Source organism: Homarus americanus, unplaced genomic scaffold (genome assembly GCF_018991925.1).
Source record: "Homarus americanus isolate GMGI-L3 unplaced genomic scaffold, GMGI_Hamer_2.0 scaffold35864, whole genome shotgun sequence".
Classification (NCBI taxonomy): Eukaryota; Metazoa; Arthropoda; class Malacostraca; order Decapoda; family Nephropidae; genus Homarus; species Homarus americanus.
In genome coordinates, this window is record NW_024729710.1 from 266,757 (window position 1) to 286,123 (window position 19,367).

A 19,367-nucleotide genomic window follows, 5' to 3' on the forward strand; every position below is an offset into this window, starting at 1 on the left:
AGGTAATTTTAACTCGTATAGTAGGACAGAGTTTACTTTTTATAACCGTAGATAAATATATTAAGTCATTATAGTAATTACCCACCACCATGATAGTGTTATATTTAAGTTGCTTTTATGAGCCAAAACAACCAGTTATAACACTTAGTCACAATATACAACAACCACAATAATAACAGCTATAGAAGTCATGGCTAGAAACACTACAAATAAATGTTCAACAACTACAGCTGCTATAATTACAACAACAAATACATTCACAACAAGTATAATAATTAAACCGGTCATTATAACATCATACATACATACATACATACATACACACACACCTCACCAGTCATGACGCATTATGAGCCTTGTTATACAGTAAATATCCCTTCGTGTTGACACTTGGATCAGACTGACGTTTGGCAAGGCTCATTATCATATTAATTAGGTAATTAGCTTAATGATCCCTGAGACCTCCTGTCTGGTAAACCTTGGTATTATAATGGCTCGAGCAAGTGGAGTAGTCTCATTGAGGAACAACTCGATCTCTGGGCTGGAGTGAATCGTCTTCCTCCTCCAATATATTAACCATTCACTCGCATTATAAACTAGATTGAGATGTTGATTTGATTATAGGGTCTTGTATCCTCATGTACCACGACCATATAGTGATGGTAAGTTCTCCTGTATAAATTTAGTAACATATTTATAAAGTTAGGTCTTTTTTGAGGGTGTGAAAACCTACGATACTACCATATTTGTTGTAGGTTTCCGTAAAGTTCAGTACCGATGTTGTTAACTACGATTACTTCTACGGTTGTATTACCACTACAGCAACAATAATCAACAATCTTAATAACTAATATATTTTCTCTCATCTACAACAATATAAACTGCATCCACAACAACAACAAACACAACATTTTAAAAACAAACTCGAAACCTAATTTAATCTCATCTACAACCATAACCACGACACCAAAAACACAATTAACAACCACAACTACAGTACAACAACCAATATAACTCAAAAATAACAACAAATTCTCACTTTAACCTAAATCCACTTATTACAATTCTACAACCAAAGCAGAAAACAAACACGATGAAAAAACAACAACACAGGGAATAGTTTCACGTAATTTCAACTTTGGCTTAAAAAAAAAAATCCACCTTGTTTTATATTATAGAAGGGTAGTATAATTGGGAGTAAACACCAGAAATATTATATTAAAATACCTGCCACTGTTATAGAATATTATTAGCTTCATTAGTTATGTAAATATTATAATCCTCTCGTTAAAACACAATTCAGTTTGGTGTTTTTTTTTTTTTTAGATTTGGGCTGTGATGAATTTTGTTTCATGTCCTTATATATGTTTTATCATCTTGTTATTATTATGTTTTTATCTGATTATTAGTTTATCTTTTTATTAGTTTATCTGTTTATTAGTTTAGCCGCTTTATCATAACCTGTTATTCAATGAAATGGAAACACCGTGAGTACAATAAATTAATCTTTTACGTATGATATCTTAACTCTTTGATTTTGATGGCTAATTACCCTGAGTACGATGATATTGTACTCTGGAGGTTAAATCACTGTACTCACTGGGTTTATTAACTGTTGCAAAGGAATTTTTTGTATTTTTTTCTTACTCTTCGTTAATTTATTGATGAATGTTATAATATTTGACTAATTCCTTGTTTAAAGTCACGCGATGATAGGAAAGTCACATGTGGTTATCGGAGTTCCTGTGTTATCATGATATAAGACACGATATAAGTCACGCCAGGTCATGATAGGTCACGACAGGTCACCATATAGATCACCATATAGGTCCTGACAGGTCACGGCAGGGTACGATATAAATCACGACAGGTTACGATATAGATCACGACAGGTCACGATATAGATCACGACAGGTCACGACAGGTCACCTACAAAAGATAAACTACTGGAACGAGGTTGTTAAGCTGTTTCCTCGCTGTGGTCACCAGATTACCTCACATAAATATTCCCGTTTTGTTAGTAGTAATCTCTCGTGCTAAGTTAATTAAATTGTCGTCTTATATGTAGCTCGGTCACTTCTGTCCGGAATCATTACCAAAACGAGCTTGTATATCTGTAATTTGCATATCTGCCTCACAAAACTAATTACTTTTCTGGTCTCCTGGTAAATAATTATCCCATTAGTTTAGCAAATGTCATCCTGTGCAAGGTTTAGTATCAGGTGTAATGCTATGATGAAGATTTTATGGGATTGAGATATTTAATTTATTTTACTTTTCACTTTATAAATTATTTAACACTGAGGTACAGAAGTCACATGAACATAACGCTTGCCTCTTCACTTATGTTCTTTACAATGTTTACTGAAGTTTGGTTTCGTATATTGTAAAGGAAGGAGTTTTTTTTAGCATAGTTTCTCAAAATATCTGTACAGCTCAGACAAAATGAGGAATGTTGAAAGGATGGACACGGCAGAAGGAATGAGAGAGAGAGAGAGAGAGAGAGAGAGAGAGAGAGAGAGAGAGAGAGAGGCTGACCATAGTACCAGCAGTATTAAAAAGATGTGAACGTCGACTCACGGTACAAGAGTAAGGAACAAATTGGTAGGAAAAGTAATGACTCGCTTGAGGGGGGGAAATACTTGGCCGGGAATAGGATGACCAGAATTAGAAAGACAGAATCATGGACTTGTATAAATATTAACTCGTGAGCAGAGAACTGACCATAGTCTGCTCACGTAGTATAAATATAATAAAATAATGAAGTTAATTTGAAGGTGGGAATAAGGAGTCAAGATCAAGGAGGAGAGAGGTGATGGATGCTTTAGAAGTGAGGATGATGGATAACCAGGTAAGCAGCAGGAGGAGTGTGTGTGTATACTGTATGTTTGGTGAGTTTAATGTCCAGTGATATATGGTGAAGGATGTGATGTTCCTTGGTGATGTTACAGCGTGTGGCGAGGGAACAGAAAACTAGTTGCGGGATCTTGATGTGGAAGAAAATTATCACATCGGAATACATTTTTTACATTAGTATGAATGACAGAGAATGAAGGGAAAATGTATGTACTGTATATGTTTGAGTATAAATCCATTATATATGAAAAATATATATGCTTTCGAAATACTCTAGCATGTATTCTTATTCGAGTTGCGTGAAAAAAAAGTATTCTGAATTTCCTAAAAGTCATTCACGGTTCAATAGCTTTTGTCACTACGCTCAGCATGATTCGTGGTTCACAATAGTCCTGCAAATTTTGGTTCAATAGATAGAATCGAAGTTGAGTTACCACTTGTAAAAAAAAAATAATATATGGAAAGGTATCGCGAAGTTATAAAAGGTATCGCGAAGTTATAAAAGGTATCGCGAAGTTATGAAAGGTATCGCGAAGTTATGAAAGGTATCGCGAAGTTATAAAAGGTATCGCGAAGTTATGAAAGGTATCGCGAAGTTATGAAAGGTATCGCGAAATTATAAAAGGTATCGCGAAGTTATAAAAGGTATCGTAATAATAGTTACGAGACAATACACGCGGGAAGAACAGAGACGGTCGTTAGCTGCGATACCCAAGAATATTGTTAATTATTTTGGCTCGAGGCTGCAATACGACCAGTGGTGATGTCTATCGTAAACATTTTTTTTTCTTGTCCCAATGTCTTGTCATAAACAAAATTGTCTGTCTTTTATGTCTTTCGTAGTGTGTGTGTGTGTGTGTGTGTGTGTGTGTGTGTGTGTGTGTGTGTGTGTGTGTGTGTGTGTGTGTGTGTGTGTCACTTACATCAACGTAAATAAAGGACAGATTTGGCTTCCTGAATATTTGATGATATTTGGATGGTGTTGCACTTACTTCATTAACCGCTGAGAGTTTTGAGTTATTGAAGCACTATGAAAATATGCATTAGTAACAATTACTTTATCATTTATATATACAATGGTTAAGGTTGTTGTGTTGTGTGGGGCTAAAGTATAGTGAACGGTTAAAGACCCTAGATGCTGAAGTACATTGATACATTAAACACCATTAATAATGACTTGGTTGACGACAGGTTTAGTGAAGTTGTTAATGACGAGGTTCAAGAGAATGGTCGCGGGAAGCCCCCTTGGAGGATGCCATTCTCAAAGGTTGACGTAATTTAACCCTGACTTGACACTACCTGAAGTAGTCGTCAAAACAAGCTGATGGTAAAACCTTTTAATTGCTGGAACAGACAATGTCAGGCTAGGAGGCATATTCCAGGTCAAAGGCGCGTCTCTTATTAATATTATGGAAGGTGGTGATATTTTCAGCAACGTAAAAACTCGGGTTATAAGCACTTCACCGTTTACACTGTCCACAGTGCTTCACACAGAGCCCCGCTGAGTGGGTCGTAACCTGACAAAGACTCGTTTAAAGTTATCTTGGCATCTCTTAAAGCCGGAAATAAAAAATTACTTGATATAAGAAAACGATGTAAACGTATATACGCAGAACGCTCACACACACGCCTGGTTATGTACACAGACACAAATATATTCACAGACCATTACTCCCGGGGCGGGGATGAGAGACAGTTACCCATCTGCTGCACACTGCCACAAGAGGGAGCCACAAGAAGTTCCACCAGAACAAATTTGCATGCAGGGAGAGGCACACTGCACATCATATAAGGAAAACGTCCTCCGCACTCAATTGCATCTGTCCAAACTTAATATTATGTTGCAGGAGAGCATGCAGATGCAATTTCCCAGCATTTATTGAATTCTATCACCAGTCTCCTTTAAGGGAAAAAACTGTTCTGCTCAGCCTGCGTTCACCCGGAAAATAACACGGCACTTTTTGTGTGATGATTGGAGCTGAAATAATGATAGATATTAACATTGTACCACTGAAAGTATTGTATTATTTTTTATGTTATTAATGTTCATGAAATCAACATAATTACTTTTAGAGGAGGTGGGGGGAGGGGCAGGTGCCACTGTCCGCCTTAAACCAAAAGATCTGGGTAAACTTGAACAGTACATAGACGAGAGTGTGAAGCAGTATCTCATGGGGGTTATGTACGGAAAAAACATCTCTTCTTATTGCCTGCGGGAAGCAATACAAACAACTCTCACAACGACGCGGAAAAAAAGTGAATCAAGCTATTTGGAAGTTTGGGGGAAGATGGTTGGGTATACGCAGATAAGGTCCGGTGAAAGGAGTCAATTTGTGTCGAGTGAGAGAAGTAATACTGTTTACACTCGGGCAGGTAAACTTAATAATGTGTTCAGTGAATATTGTTGTGATGTTGTCGTATGTGATAATGTGTCTGTTCGTCTTGAAGGTTTAGGCTGTGTCGTGTCGTGTCGTGTTGTGCTTCACTGTCCTCCCACAACTCCTCCAATAATCTCTGTGGTCTATTAAAAAAAATTGTCACCGGAGCATAAAATTATTATACAAATATGTAAAGTAATGCCACTGATGTTCCTCATAACTGTTGTACATTCTTGCTGACGTGTCGATAATATATCTCGCCATCATCAGACCTATAACACATGAAATAATTTACAGTAGAATAAATATTGAAAAAAAAAATCTGTAATTTAGTTTATTACATAATGGATACAATTTCTTTCTTCATTCATTCTCTTGTCATTCCTTGGGCGTGATCTATGTACTGTACTAGTTTTGTTGCTCCTAGATTAACACTAACCTAGTCTTATTGCTTATTCGGTAGTTAATCGTTGTGTTTTCCCCAGGCATACAATGTACTACTCCCCAACAACGTCCTTATTTCCGTCTCCAGAAGCATTAATTAATCCTTGAACTCGTCCACTTAACTCACTTAACCCAGCCTTAGTCACTTAGGATCATAATTCTTACATTCACTCTTCTCACTCCTAATTCTTTCTCCATCCACTTTCTAACACGCAAGATCCCTAAACTACCTCCCAGATCTACTTCCCTCCCGGTAGACTGTGTACCTGTCGTTCGTATGATTGATCTTTTGTACACATCAGACCTCGAGCCTTCTAAGGTTCAGTGTTTCCACAACCTTACCTGCATCGTACTAACACTCGGGTCTGAATCCAGGTCTGTTGTGTTGTTTAGTTTTGATCACCGTAATTTTTTATGACATTTATTATTATAGTATATGGGCGACTTTTGTAGGCCAAGTTTCAGTGGTTGAGTAGCCATGTTTGCTAAATTTGGGTAAAGAACAGAACAGGACCCCCCCACACCACCTGACCCACCACAACCAGCTACATGGAGAACCCTTCTATGCCCAACTTGGCACTAAAGCTGTCCGCGGTATTATTCGTTTGATGATGGAGAAGCCTCTCAGGGCGCTACCACTGAGTTCCGCACTTGCAGAGCGACACCCCAGAAAACACAGCGGGAACTAGGGAAAGAACACATACACAGCTCTGGTGTCCCGATTACTATAAAGCACGTTGGAGCAAAGTTTGTTCTCCTTATCGCCAACTTACAAGGTGTGAATAGCTGGCAAGGCAAGGTTGGAACTCCCTGAGATAATTAACGATAGTACACACACACACACACACACACAAAGCCACCTCTCGCTCCATTAGAAGTCCTTTACGCCGGAGGCTTCTGTTCCCTGTTGATATTGCCGTCTGAACAACATTCCTCATAACCCAGACTCATTAGGCTGTCACAACCACACATTTGAAAGACTCTCTCCCACTTATATTTACTCTCCCCAAAACCTCATATATCTTCCCCTCTTTGCTGCAAGTTTTCCGACAGTGTGAGATCCTGCTAGTTGAAAGTCCCTCAAACACGCCTCTCTTCCATCTCTACCTGACACGCTGTACTTAAGTCGTGGTGGTAACGATTTAGAACTGTCGATTTTTTGTGTTTTAGTTGTGGGTGAAAAACTTGCTATCTTATCTGTAAGTGCTCTTGATTATACATATTTGTTTTCTTTCTTTCTTCTTCATCATCTTCTTTCTTTCTCCTTCTTTCTTATTTCTTTCTCCTTCTTTCTTCCTCTTCTTCCCCTTCTTTCTTCCTCTTCTTCTCCTTCCTCCTCCTCCTCCTCCAAAGGACACATACCACAGAGGACGATAACCTAACTAGTTCAAAGAATAAAAATCATCTCTCGTTTTTACTCTAATTTTTAACTTCGAGGAGAGACCCTAGAGGACAACCTTAACTGGAGGACAACCCTAACGCTTAAGTGCTGGCTGAACACTACCATCTCAAGGGACACTTAACTCTCTGGTGCGTGGCGGTGGTCAAGGTCTGTTGGTCGTCCACTGTCCACTTATTTCTTATCGCCCTTACCATCCTTTAACCACTTAAAAAGAAAGAACACACACACACACACACACACACACACACACACACACATACACACACACACATACATACACACACAATTTTCTCCTCTATTGTTGTGAAGGTATTGTCTGGCTAAATGTATGGTGTAAGGAATTGTGTAGGGCGTGGTGTATTGTGTATAGTATTGTGGTTGTATTGTGTATGAATGTTATACGACTGTACCATACGTGTGAGTGTTAATTTACGATACAGACTTTGGTACAGTGTGAGGAAAGTAGTTATGGAAATTCATTACTTATTGGAGAGGTATTGGAAATGTGTATAGGCCCGAGGGGGGGGAGAGGGAGAGGAGGAAGGGAAGGAGGAAGAAGGGAAGGGAAGGAAGAGCAGGAGGGAGAAGAAGAAGAGGAGGAGGAGGAGGTGGGTGGAGTTACCTGTTGTGTGTGTGTGTGTGTGTGTGTAAGTTAATTAAGAAAAGTGTACTGTACTGTGTGTCTGAGCTTCTCTATATAGTTTCATTACCTTTTCTATACATTTCCAATTCCCTTCTCCACGTTCAGTATTCCTCTTTCCCCACATTTTCACACGCATATAGATCTTCCTCTTCCACATTCTAACACATTCAGATCTTCCTCCTCCACATTCTAACACATTCAGATCTTCTTCCGCATTCTAAAACATATAGATCCTCTTTCTCCACATTCTAACACTTTCAGATCTTCCTCCTCCACATTCTAACACATTCAGATCTTCCTCCTCCACATTCTAACACATTCAGATCTTCCTCCTCCACATTCTAACACATTCAGATCTTCCTCCTCCACATTCTAACACATTCAGATCTTCCTCCTCCACATTCTAACACATTCAGATCTTCCTCCTCCACATTCTAACACATTCAGATCTTCCTCCTCCACATTCTAACACATTCAGATCTTCCTCTAAGGTATTACATGGAAACAATATATAGAATTTAGTCTTATCATATTACAATTTTTTTTTTATTTCCTTTTATTTTCAAGTCTTTCCTATTCTTAATTTCCCTGAGGATTAGCTGCTTTTTTGCCCGAAGGTATGAAGTGTGTGTGGGGGGGGGGGTGTTCAAGGCTTCGAAAAGTACTGTAGTTAAAGCATTTATTGTGTTTGAGTGCTAGTTAGGACCGTGTATTGTGTATGAGAGCTAGTTAAGAGCGTGTATTGTGTATGAGAGCTAGTTAAGAGCGTGTATTGTATATGAGAGCTAGTTAAGAGCGTGTATTGTGTATGAGAGAATGTAATATGTCTTAGTATACTCTTCGTATGACATTTATTGAGGTATGCCTTACGGGGAATGTATTGTGAGAGGGAAATCTATAAACAGAGTAACTATAGAGAGCAAGAGTAAAAAGACCATTATGCTCTTGTGACGTAATGCTTGCTATTGTGACGTAATGCTTGCTATTGTGACGTAATGCTTGCTATTGTGACGTAATACTTGCTATTGTGACGTAATGCTTGCTATTGTGACGTAGTGCTTGCTTGTATAGGGGTAAAGAAATCGTTCATCTTCTCCCGTTTGTGTTATAACGTACTAATGGGGCTTTTCAACTTTTCTGGTCTTTGAAAGCAGGAATATCACTCTTTGTTTCCACCTCATATAAGAATTTGAAACATTTTAGGAAAGTTTTTGTTATGTTTAGTCTGTAATTTGTGTTTAGTTTTGGTTGAATGTTTGATATAGTTGCTTTTAATGTTATGGTTTATGTATTTTTCTAATTCGTCCAGTTAAATCATGTGTTTGATGTTTGCTTTAAAGATAGATAGATAGATAGATAGATAGATAGATCATTCTAGTCATTCAGGTAAAGAATCTAAAGCATTATTGGAGTAAATATTTTCACGTTTTTATTGCTATTAATTATAAAACATAAAAAAGATTATTCCTTGTTTATTCTAATTACATAAATAAAAACAAAAATCCACTGATACTGAATAGGCTGACATAAGGAAAAACCTGAGACATCTCCCCCAGGTTGTGTAAAAAGCGTTCAGCAATTTTCATCACAAACCTCTTTACCAAGATTAAAATTCCTTGTCACCATTACTCAGAATATTTCGTCTTTAGTCTGTATACATGAGCATTAAGACGATCTAATCCTATCTTGTTGTTTTTCTTCTTAATCCTGTGAAGTATATATCATGTTCCATCCTGTTCTTCTCGTAGACTAATGCTGCTGAGTGTATTGAGTCATGTGTTTAGTTCAGAGTCTGACGACGACCTAATGACGTCACGTTTTGATTACCATGATGCATTCTGGGAACAATAAGGCTTTTCGCTTCACCCGGGACAGCTGGAAGGAAAGTGGAGATTAGTAAAAAAGCCTCTGAGGGTCTGTGTGGTGTGTGTTTGTGTGTGTGTGCGTTTAGGGTGGCCAATAGGAAGTCCTCAGTAGGTGAAACGGTTAAGCATACATATTGTACAAGCTGAGGATGACTGAGGTACTTGGCTGTGGTACTTTACGATAGTTTGTTTGTGGTCGTTGATCTGATCACTTGAGAAGGGCAACCTCTCACCAGGTGGCTGCCTCAGCAAAAATTGGTTCATGAATTCCTGCAACGTTTCTAAAGAATTTGGGAGGATCTTCATTACAGTGTCGCTGGGTGCTTGGTAGGAGGATGGGAATGCCGGTAATGTCATCTGAGAGACACTGTAGATATTCATTCCTCCACAAGAGACCAGAAGCGTTGTTTGTTGCCACTGAAAGTCATTCAGGGAGAAATTACTGGGAGATCATTGTGTTACCGTAACTTGTGACCACCAGATAAGGTATACCTCTCATGAGGCACAAGGTATAGTGGTCATTAAGGTACACCATCATTCTCCCAACTTCGTCGTGTGGTGGACCCAGTATGAGACGTGGACCACCTGGCTGGTTCCGTCCTGAGGCAAGATGGTCACTCGGTCGATGACGGGTCGGCCAGTCGAGATAATTTAATTTTTGGAAACGTTCTGGGTGAGACCTTGCACTTCTCCCCTTGACTTGACGGATATATAAATATATATATATATATATATATATATATATATATATATATATATATATATATATATATATATATATATATATATATATATATATATATATATATATATATATATTCTGGAGTAGTCTCAAACACGATTTTTTACTCGTTATAACCACCGAGAATGATGTGGCTATTAAATTTTTATACTGATAAGTTGTTGAGTAAAAGTAATATATAGGCTATAGCCTTAGTTGTGGTTAAATCTTGTCATAATAGTTCCGTTTACTAATAACAAAAATACGTCGAGAGTTTTTGGTTCCCTGTGCACAATTTTCAGCCTGAGACGTCCACGTGTCCAGCAAGACGTGTGGCATATTTGTTGAGGGACGCCCAGGAGCTACCAGTCTGGGCGTCGAGCTGAATATTGAGTAAAACCGACCAAGTGTACTAATATATATATATATATATATATATATATATATATATATATATATATATATATATATATATATATATATATATATATATATATAACTTCAAACTATGAAGTTAAGGAACAAACGTATTAAAGATAAAGTACAAAAAGATTATGTCCTTACCTGCCAATATCAAGCGCCGCCGCATTTGAAATTCTTTGTGACGCGACAGAGGAAAATTAAATTAAAGTCAGCGTCAAAAGGATAGCGTTTGTCACTTTTTTCTCTCGTCAGGAATTTTATGAAGTAGCTGAAAAAATTCCAGATATGACAATATGAGCTGGTCTAAAATACCTCCGTGAATCTCCCAGTTAAAACAAATAAAAGAAAACCGTAAATGATGAAGGTGGAGAAGGTAATAAGGCGGCAGTACGAACGTCACTTGATAAATCAATTATGTGTAAATGATTTCTGTGAGTAACAAGCTCCTTCGCTCTTCTTGAACGACTTCGCTGTAACTCCCGGCGTGTGGTTGGTAGGAATTATGGAGTCTGCGTTCTTTTGAGTGATCACATGTCTAACTGTGGTGTTCAGGATGGCGGAACACGAGGACTTTAACTCAAATTTAACCATTTTAAAATGACCGAAACTGGTCTACAATTTTAACCCACTCTTGAACGGAGATCAAGCTGTAAATAATGCCTACGAGATGAACTACCTGACACAACTACCACCAACTACCATTTAGCTTGGCAATGCACATGTAACGTCTCTGTTGTTTGTACATTAAATCAAAAACTAAAATATGTGAATAAATAGACAATTGATGAAGCAGTTCCTCGTCTCTAGAATAATAATTAATTTTTTCATGGTGACATCAACTCTTAATGTGCTATTGGCTTTGTCTAATGTAAACTACCCTGAAATTATTTTGCTCTTTTGTAATTTTTGGTGTTAATGGTAAATCATATTCTTTTTAGTTCAATGGTATCAGCTCTTAGTGTAATGTTACCAAAAGCTACATTCCACTTCTCTTAATGCTTCAGTGTCTCCTGAAAACTATGAGTATTTGCCATTTGGAATATTGCCATCAGCGATCAAGTTAAACTTCAGTGCGCTCCAGAAGCCATCACCGTAAAACTCCATTCCATTTGCCATATTACCGTGCAGTACAACGTCATATTCCATTTAACATATTGGGCGTCATGGTAAAGTCACATTCAAATCTCGAATTACCATCAGATTCACATTCAGTCCTCTATGAACGCGTCCAGTTAAAAATTCCCTTTGGTTCACGAGCGAGATTTGCCACAGCTCGCTTTATCTAAAACAGGACTGTTGATTCTGTCTCAATGGCCCATTTACTGCCACTCTCCCTTTGTACGTCAAAAAGTTAGCTTTGAGTTTATATTAATGAGTCGCTGACATGATGAACGGCGGCGGACAAATCGCAACCCAAAGCCTTCGGGAGGAGACACAGATGAGTGCTTCAGGGTGTCATCTGTGAGCGGTAAGGTGACCCAACTAGCTAACACTACACCTGTGTATAACTCAGAAATACAGTATGTGAGAGCCTCTGTTTGTACTGTATAACAGCTGCACTATACCTTGTACTGCAGGAAGCAGCCCGTTAGCCGATCGCAATGCACAAGAGTTGATAATGTTACATAATTACTAAAATAGAATGTATTCTCACAATAGCAGGCACTGTGACACACACACGTGGTTGTGAGAGTAAGGAACACACCCAACTGCTCGCACCAAGGCCTAGACATGGACTGATTGACACACTTGCTGACTGGCTCTGACATACAACTAACACTGACGACGAGGTAGTGACGTAGTGGTGTGTGGCTGAATTCTTGTAGAAGTAATGGTACAGAACAAACTTAACATAGCTCAATATTAAGTTACAAAAGGATTGCATATAAACATGAATATTTGTTCGGAATAAAATACAACAATTGTCGCCGTCTAAATATCGTCTGGTACAATGATCTTAGCGGTGTTTGATGCTGGTGTCTCTGGTGGTGACGTTTTATATTGGTCCCCGGTTCAGTGTTCCTGGCGGGGATGTCATCTGTCACCACCAAAAGGTATATCGCTTCCTGCCGCCTTTTGAATGTCTTGACACCGAGTTTGGGGAGGAAGGGCCAGAGACTCGTTGGAAGTGGGGGGGTGAGGGTAGTTAAGGACACAGGAAAGGGAGACAAAGGAGGCGAAGAAAGGTTGGAGGAGAAGAAGTTGAGATTATTTATTGAAGTGTTGACATACACACACACACACACACACACACACACACACGCATCCTTTTTCTCAGGCTCCCTTTCCCCTTACCTTTAATCACCTCCTTCACCCCCTTCCTTCATCCCCTCCAACACCTCTTCCCTCACTTCCTCCCTCACCAACTCACACACCTCTTCCCTCACCTCCCTTCTTTACCACTTCCATCACCACGTGTGTGCCTAAGGGAGAAGCAAACCCTCAGTAGTGTCACTTGGGCAGCGGCTGCATGTCTCTCTCTCCGCTACGACGAGGTATTGAGTGTTGTCTCTCGTGTAGCAGGATGTCTCATAGGTATGCCAAGGAGTGACAGTTCCCATATTGGAGACGATCACCATCAGGGTCCACGCCACTCATCATAGAGAGTGTGTGAGTGTTGCTGTGACTCTGGCGGTGGAGACGACGGGATACAGAAGAGGTCTTTTGTCTTGAGGTTTTCGTTCAATCTGTAGCCTCCGTCGGGAAAATACAGAACGAGAAAAAGAAATACAAGTGATAATCATACGTCTGTCATATATTCTTCCCTTCAATCATACATTCTTCCCTTCAATCATACATTCTTCCCTTCAATCATACATTCTTGCCTTCAACCATACATTCTTCACTACTACCATGCATTCCAGTTAGATATTCTTCCCTACAATAATACTCTTAATAAGACATTCTTCCCAGCTAGATATCATTCTTCCACCAATCTCCTTATCACTACAAAGAAGTAATTATCGAAGAAGTATACATACTTTCTCTCCCTCACTTCCCGGAGATATTAGCACCTATCTGATTTCCTTACTGAAGTTACGATTTGTTTCATGACGTAATTTACATCGTCTACCTATCGTAACTACATACACCCTCTCATCCTTAAGTTACGAGGAGAAAAAAAAATACCATGCAATTCTCTTTGGGTTTGAGTGAAAGAGTTAAGTTTAATCAATATATAATTGTTTACTATTTCATTATTATTATTTATCACGTTCTTCTCTCGTTTCATCGTCTCTTTAAAATATACAGGTTGTGTTAGAATATACAGGTTGTGTTATCTCATTCACAAAGCCACAGGATAGTTAGCTGGTGGGTGTTTGTCCAGGGTAATTGACTTCCTTTTACACCACGTCTGTTTTCCTATGATCTTGTTTACCAATATTATAGCTAATCACTCTTCCTCAACCCACCTCTATTATTCTATGCTCTCTAACAAGCCTTTTTCTTTTATTTTCAGACTTTTTTCCGAATTCGTAAATACAGTATGTCTATCATTTCTGTTTTTATGTGTGTAAATAATGTGATATCTTAAAGTCTGTTGATTCTGAGTCGTTGAGTACTGTTGATTCTGAGTGGTTGAGTACTGTTAATATATTTTTTTTTACCTGCGTTCGTAACTATTACCTGTTCCGTAAGTATTAAATCTGAATAATGTTTTGGACTCTTTAAAACTGTATTATGTATCTGTGACTATCTTTAAGTCTGTCAATGTTATAAAGTACTGAAAGACAAGATGATTATTTAAATGTGTTTGTTAAGGCGAATATATTGTCTTAGCAGCGAAGTTTCTCCATAATTTATAGTTATTGAGTTTAATTATTAATTGTTTCATACACACACACACAGTGGTTCATTGTTCCATTCATCACTGGTTCATTGTTCCATTCACTAGTGGTTCATTGTTCCACTCACCACTGGTTCATTGTTCCACTCGTCACTGGTTCATTTACTTAAAGTACTTAAATGATTCATAAACTTATACTTAAAGTGGTTCATACGCTTGTACTTAAGTGATTCATTGATTCAGTCTCACTCGTAACTGGTTTGTAGCTTCATTGGACTGAATTACTGTTTGATTTACTTCATCAATTCTAGTTATCTGCTTCCCTGTTCATACCCCCAAGAAGTTCTGCAAATTGAGAGAGAGAGAGAGAGAGAGAGAGAGAGAGAGAGAGAGAGAGAGAGACTAGCCTCCCTTATCACCAGCCATATATAGCCTCTAAGCGCCTTCCGGACGCCGTCAAAGGGATCGAGTACCATTAGTTAATCGCTTTAGCTCGGAGTTGAATCCGAGAGGTTAGGTTAAGGTTAAGACTGTGTAGTGAACGATGTCTTATCATAAGGATCTTTGTCTTCTTTAGTGCACAAACGATCTGTCTCAGTGCACAAACGATCTATGTCTTCCTTAGTGCACAAACGATCTGTCTCAGTGCACAAACGATCTATGTCTTCCTTAGTGCACAAACGATCTGTCTCAGTGCACAAACGGTCTGTCTTCCTTAGTGCACAAACGATCTGTCTCAGTGCACAAACGGTCTGTCTCAGTGCACAAACGATCTATGTCTTCCTTAGTGCACAAACGGTCTGTCTCAGTGCACAAACGATCTATGTCTTCCTTAGTGCACAAACGATCTGTCTCAGTGCACAAACGATCTATGTCTTCCTTAGTGCACAAACGATCTGTCTCAGTGCACAAACGGTCTGTCTTCCTTAGTGCACAAACGAGACACATTGAACAAAATTACATTGTATAAATTCCCATTAACAAGAATCACCCTCGACGAACTTTCAATGTGTAGATTCAAATTGTTTAAATTCCAACTGCACAAAATTCCATTGTACTTTATTCCTGTTGACAAAAAAAAATCCCGCTGGAAATTTTCCCATTGGACGAATTCCCAAAGGAACAGAATTTGTAAAATAGGTGAAGTTATTAGATTAACCTTGATCAGCCTCTGCTTTTATTTCCCCGATAATGATTAGTCCAGTTGATTTTTCTTTTCTTTTTTATGTGGAATTTTGTGTGTAGGATATTTTTACTGTAGGATTTTGGCCTGGGTGGTTTTAATCCTACAATCAGGATTTATTTTGCCATAATTATATATTATCTTAATCAAAAGGAAAAGATAAAAGTTAATTATCTTACAAGTAATTTTGGTTAATATCTCCTGCGGTTAATTAGCGTTTTAAATAATTCAAACGCGTTAAGTTATATTCATCTTAATAATTAATATAGAAATGTTTTTATAAGAGGTTATATATAGAGAGTTTAAAGTGGCCGTGATACTTTTGGGGGAAATAAATTTTTCCAACAAATATAAAAACAGATTAGATATATATTTTTATTTCAGGTAATGACTGCTTCCTCCTCCTCCTCCTCCTCCTCCTCCTCCTCCTCCCTCCTCTTCCCTCCTCCTCCTCCTCCTCTCCTCCTCCTCCTCCTCCTCCTCCTCCTCCCTCCCTCTCTCCTCTTCCTCCTCTCCTCCTCCTCTTCCCTCCTCCTCCTCTTCCCTCTCCTACTCTTCCCTCCCACCTCCTCCTCCCCTCCTCCCCTCTCTCTCCTCTTCCCTCCCCACTCCTCTCTTCCCTCCTCTCCCTCCTCCTCCTCCCACTCCTCCTCCCCTCTCCTCCCTACTCTCTCCTCCTCTTCCTCTCCCTCCTCCTCCTCCTCTCCCTCTCCCTCCTCCTCTTCCCCTCTCTCCTCCTCTCCCTCCTCTCCCTACTCTCCTCTTCTCCCTACTCCTCCTCTTCCCTCCCTACTCCTCCTCTTCCCTCCCCTCCTCCTCCCTCTCTCCTCCCTCTTCCCTCCCTCTCCTCCTCTTCCCTCCCTCCTACTCCCTCCTCTCCTCTTCCCTCCCTCTCTCCTCTCCTCCTCCTCCTCTTCCCTTCTCTCCTTCTCTCCACCATCCGTATAACCCACCATGGACAGCTAGAGCCGATTATAATCATCAAAATTAACGTTCGAGTCAACCGGACATTTGCTAATTCGTCCATTAATCCGGACAGACATCGACGTCACATTCCGGACCACTATATTCTTACGGTAATTTACAGGCGCTATCCGAACACTTTACAACTGATATAATTAGACCGGATTATGACGTCAGTATCTCCGATAAGTGTCCGGATTAATGAGTGAATTAGCGAAATTTTGGATAGAGTTGATTATTATGTTTAATGATTATCGGGCTGCAGTTCTAACCGGATATGAAGAGAGAGAGAGAGAGAGAGAGAGAGATTAACCCACACATTACAGCACCTGTTACCTATGTCATCTTTACCTGTGTTAATCAAGATTGTTGGAGGGTTTTTTTTTCCCTGACTAACTCACCCACTGAGACATTTTTTCCGGGTCGTGAACTGTCTCACACTCAGCGCATGACTCATATTGCACGACCTGCCCGATCTTTCTCATAACCTCTCCGACCTTCCACACAACCTACCTAGTCTTCCTCATAACATTCCTGACCTACCTCACGACCTCCTTGACCTTACACTGACCTACCTCACGACCTCCTTGACCTTACACTGACCTACCTCACGACCTCCTTGACCTTACACTGACCTACCTCACGACCTCCTTGACCTTACACTGACCTCCCTCACGACCCCCTTGACCTTACACTGACCTACCTCACGACTTCCTTGGACCTGACCTGACCTTACCTGACCTACCTCACGACCTCCTTGACCTTACACTGACCTACCTCACGACCTCCTTGACCTTACACTGACCTACCTCACGACCTCCTTGACCTTACACTGACCTACCTCACGACCTCCTTGACCTTACACTGACCTCCCTCACGACCCCCTTGACCTTACACTGACCTACCTCACGACTTCCTTGACCTTACACTGACCTACCTCACGACTTGCCCCAGCATTCCTCGAGTTCACCTCACTAAGGCAGCTCATTATCAATTCCTAGTCGCCCTCATTATGCATGTTACAACACTTGCTTGAGGCAGTAACTCGAGCTCTTAACTCTTATAAATATTCCTTTTCTTTTAATTTCAATATTAACTGTTGTATTTATTAACCCAACACCTGGTAACACACGTGGTACAGGAAAGCATTTTGTAACATTTTGTAGCGTTTTGTAGTATTTTGATCATTTTGTAGTATTTTGTACCGTTTAGTAGCGTTTTGTAGCATTTTTACAATTTTGAGCGTTTTGTAGCATTTTGAGTATTGTGTAGCATTTTGAGCATGTGTAGCATTTTGTAGCCTTATATATGATTTGAACATTTTGTAGCATTTTGAGTATTTTTGAGCATTTGGGGTATTTTGGAGCATTATATAGGGTTTTGAAGCATTTTATGGCATTTAAATATTTGAAATGGTCTCGTTAATAATAAAAATATACTAATTCTGGTTTTCATCTTTAGTAAACATGGTTGGGAGAGAATGCTTCAATTACCTGTGTTGACATGAGTTCTGAACAGCTGGAGATAATAAGTGGGATTTAAAGTTTTGTTTAGGCTCGATTAGTGTTTGGTTAGGTTAGGTAAGTGTTTGGTTAGGTTAGGTTAGTGTTAGGTTACCTTAGGTTTGTGTTTGGTTAGTGTTTGGTTAGGTTAGTGTGAGGATAGGTTAGGTTAGGTTAGGTTAGTGTTAGGTTAGGTTAGTGTTAGGTTACGTTAGGTTTGTGTTTGGTTAGTATTTGGTTAGGATAGGTTTGTGTGAGGATAGGTTAGGTTTGGTTAGGTTAGGTTAGTGTGGGGATAGGTTAGGTTAGGTCAGGTTAATCAGGTGTATGTGGATCACCTGAAGATTAGACACTAGTTTATTTCACCTGAGGATTAAACACCTTAACTCTAACCTAACTAAACACTAACCTCACCTAACCTAATCTATGAACTGTTTTAACTCTTAACAGTACGATATTATTGACTCGGAAATAACATGCAAGAAATGTTTAATATTTGACAAGGTTAACAAAGTAATTATCGTCATCTTTAAGATCATCCAAGGTCATCCAGGGTCATCTTCAAGGTCATCCGCTATTTGGTGTTATGATCACATTCGATTAGAGTAATTAATAAAAGAGGGAAGAAATTAATGAACGTATGAATGGAGAGACGGGGAATGAATGAGGAAGAAGAGTGTAATTGAAAGGTGATGGATGGATAATGTGATAATGTGAGAACAAAGGCAGGGAATAAAGCAGAGGTAAAGAAGGAGATCAGAAGTCGACAAAAGTTCTAACATAACGAAGAGAAAAATATCAGAGTCAACTAACGAAAGAAATTAAGATAACGAATGAAGAGAGAGAAAAATGAGAAAATTTTAGAGAAGAAAGTAAATATAAAGAGAGAGAGAGAGAGAGAGAGAGAGAGAGAGAGAGAGAGAGCAAATGAAGGAAAAAAAACGAAAATCACAGGAAAAGAGAGAGCGAGAGAACGAAACATTGACAGTAAACAAATGGAGAGAGAAAAAAAATTAAAGTGAGGAGAGAGAGAGAGGAAGAGGGTTTGAATGTGCCGTCGGAAAAAAAAACCACTAGAAAGGATTCGATTCTCTGGGTTTCATTTCCAAAGCGATTTCAGAAGCCAACCACGTCTCTCCTGTGTAATTATCACACAGCCAACCTGCGATGAGGATGGGGTACTCGAGTGGGAGTGAGTGG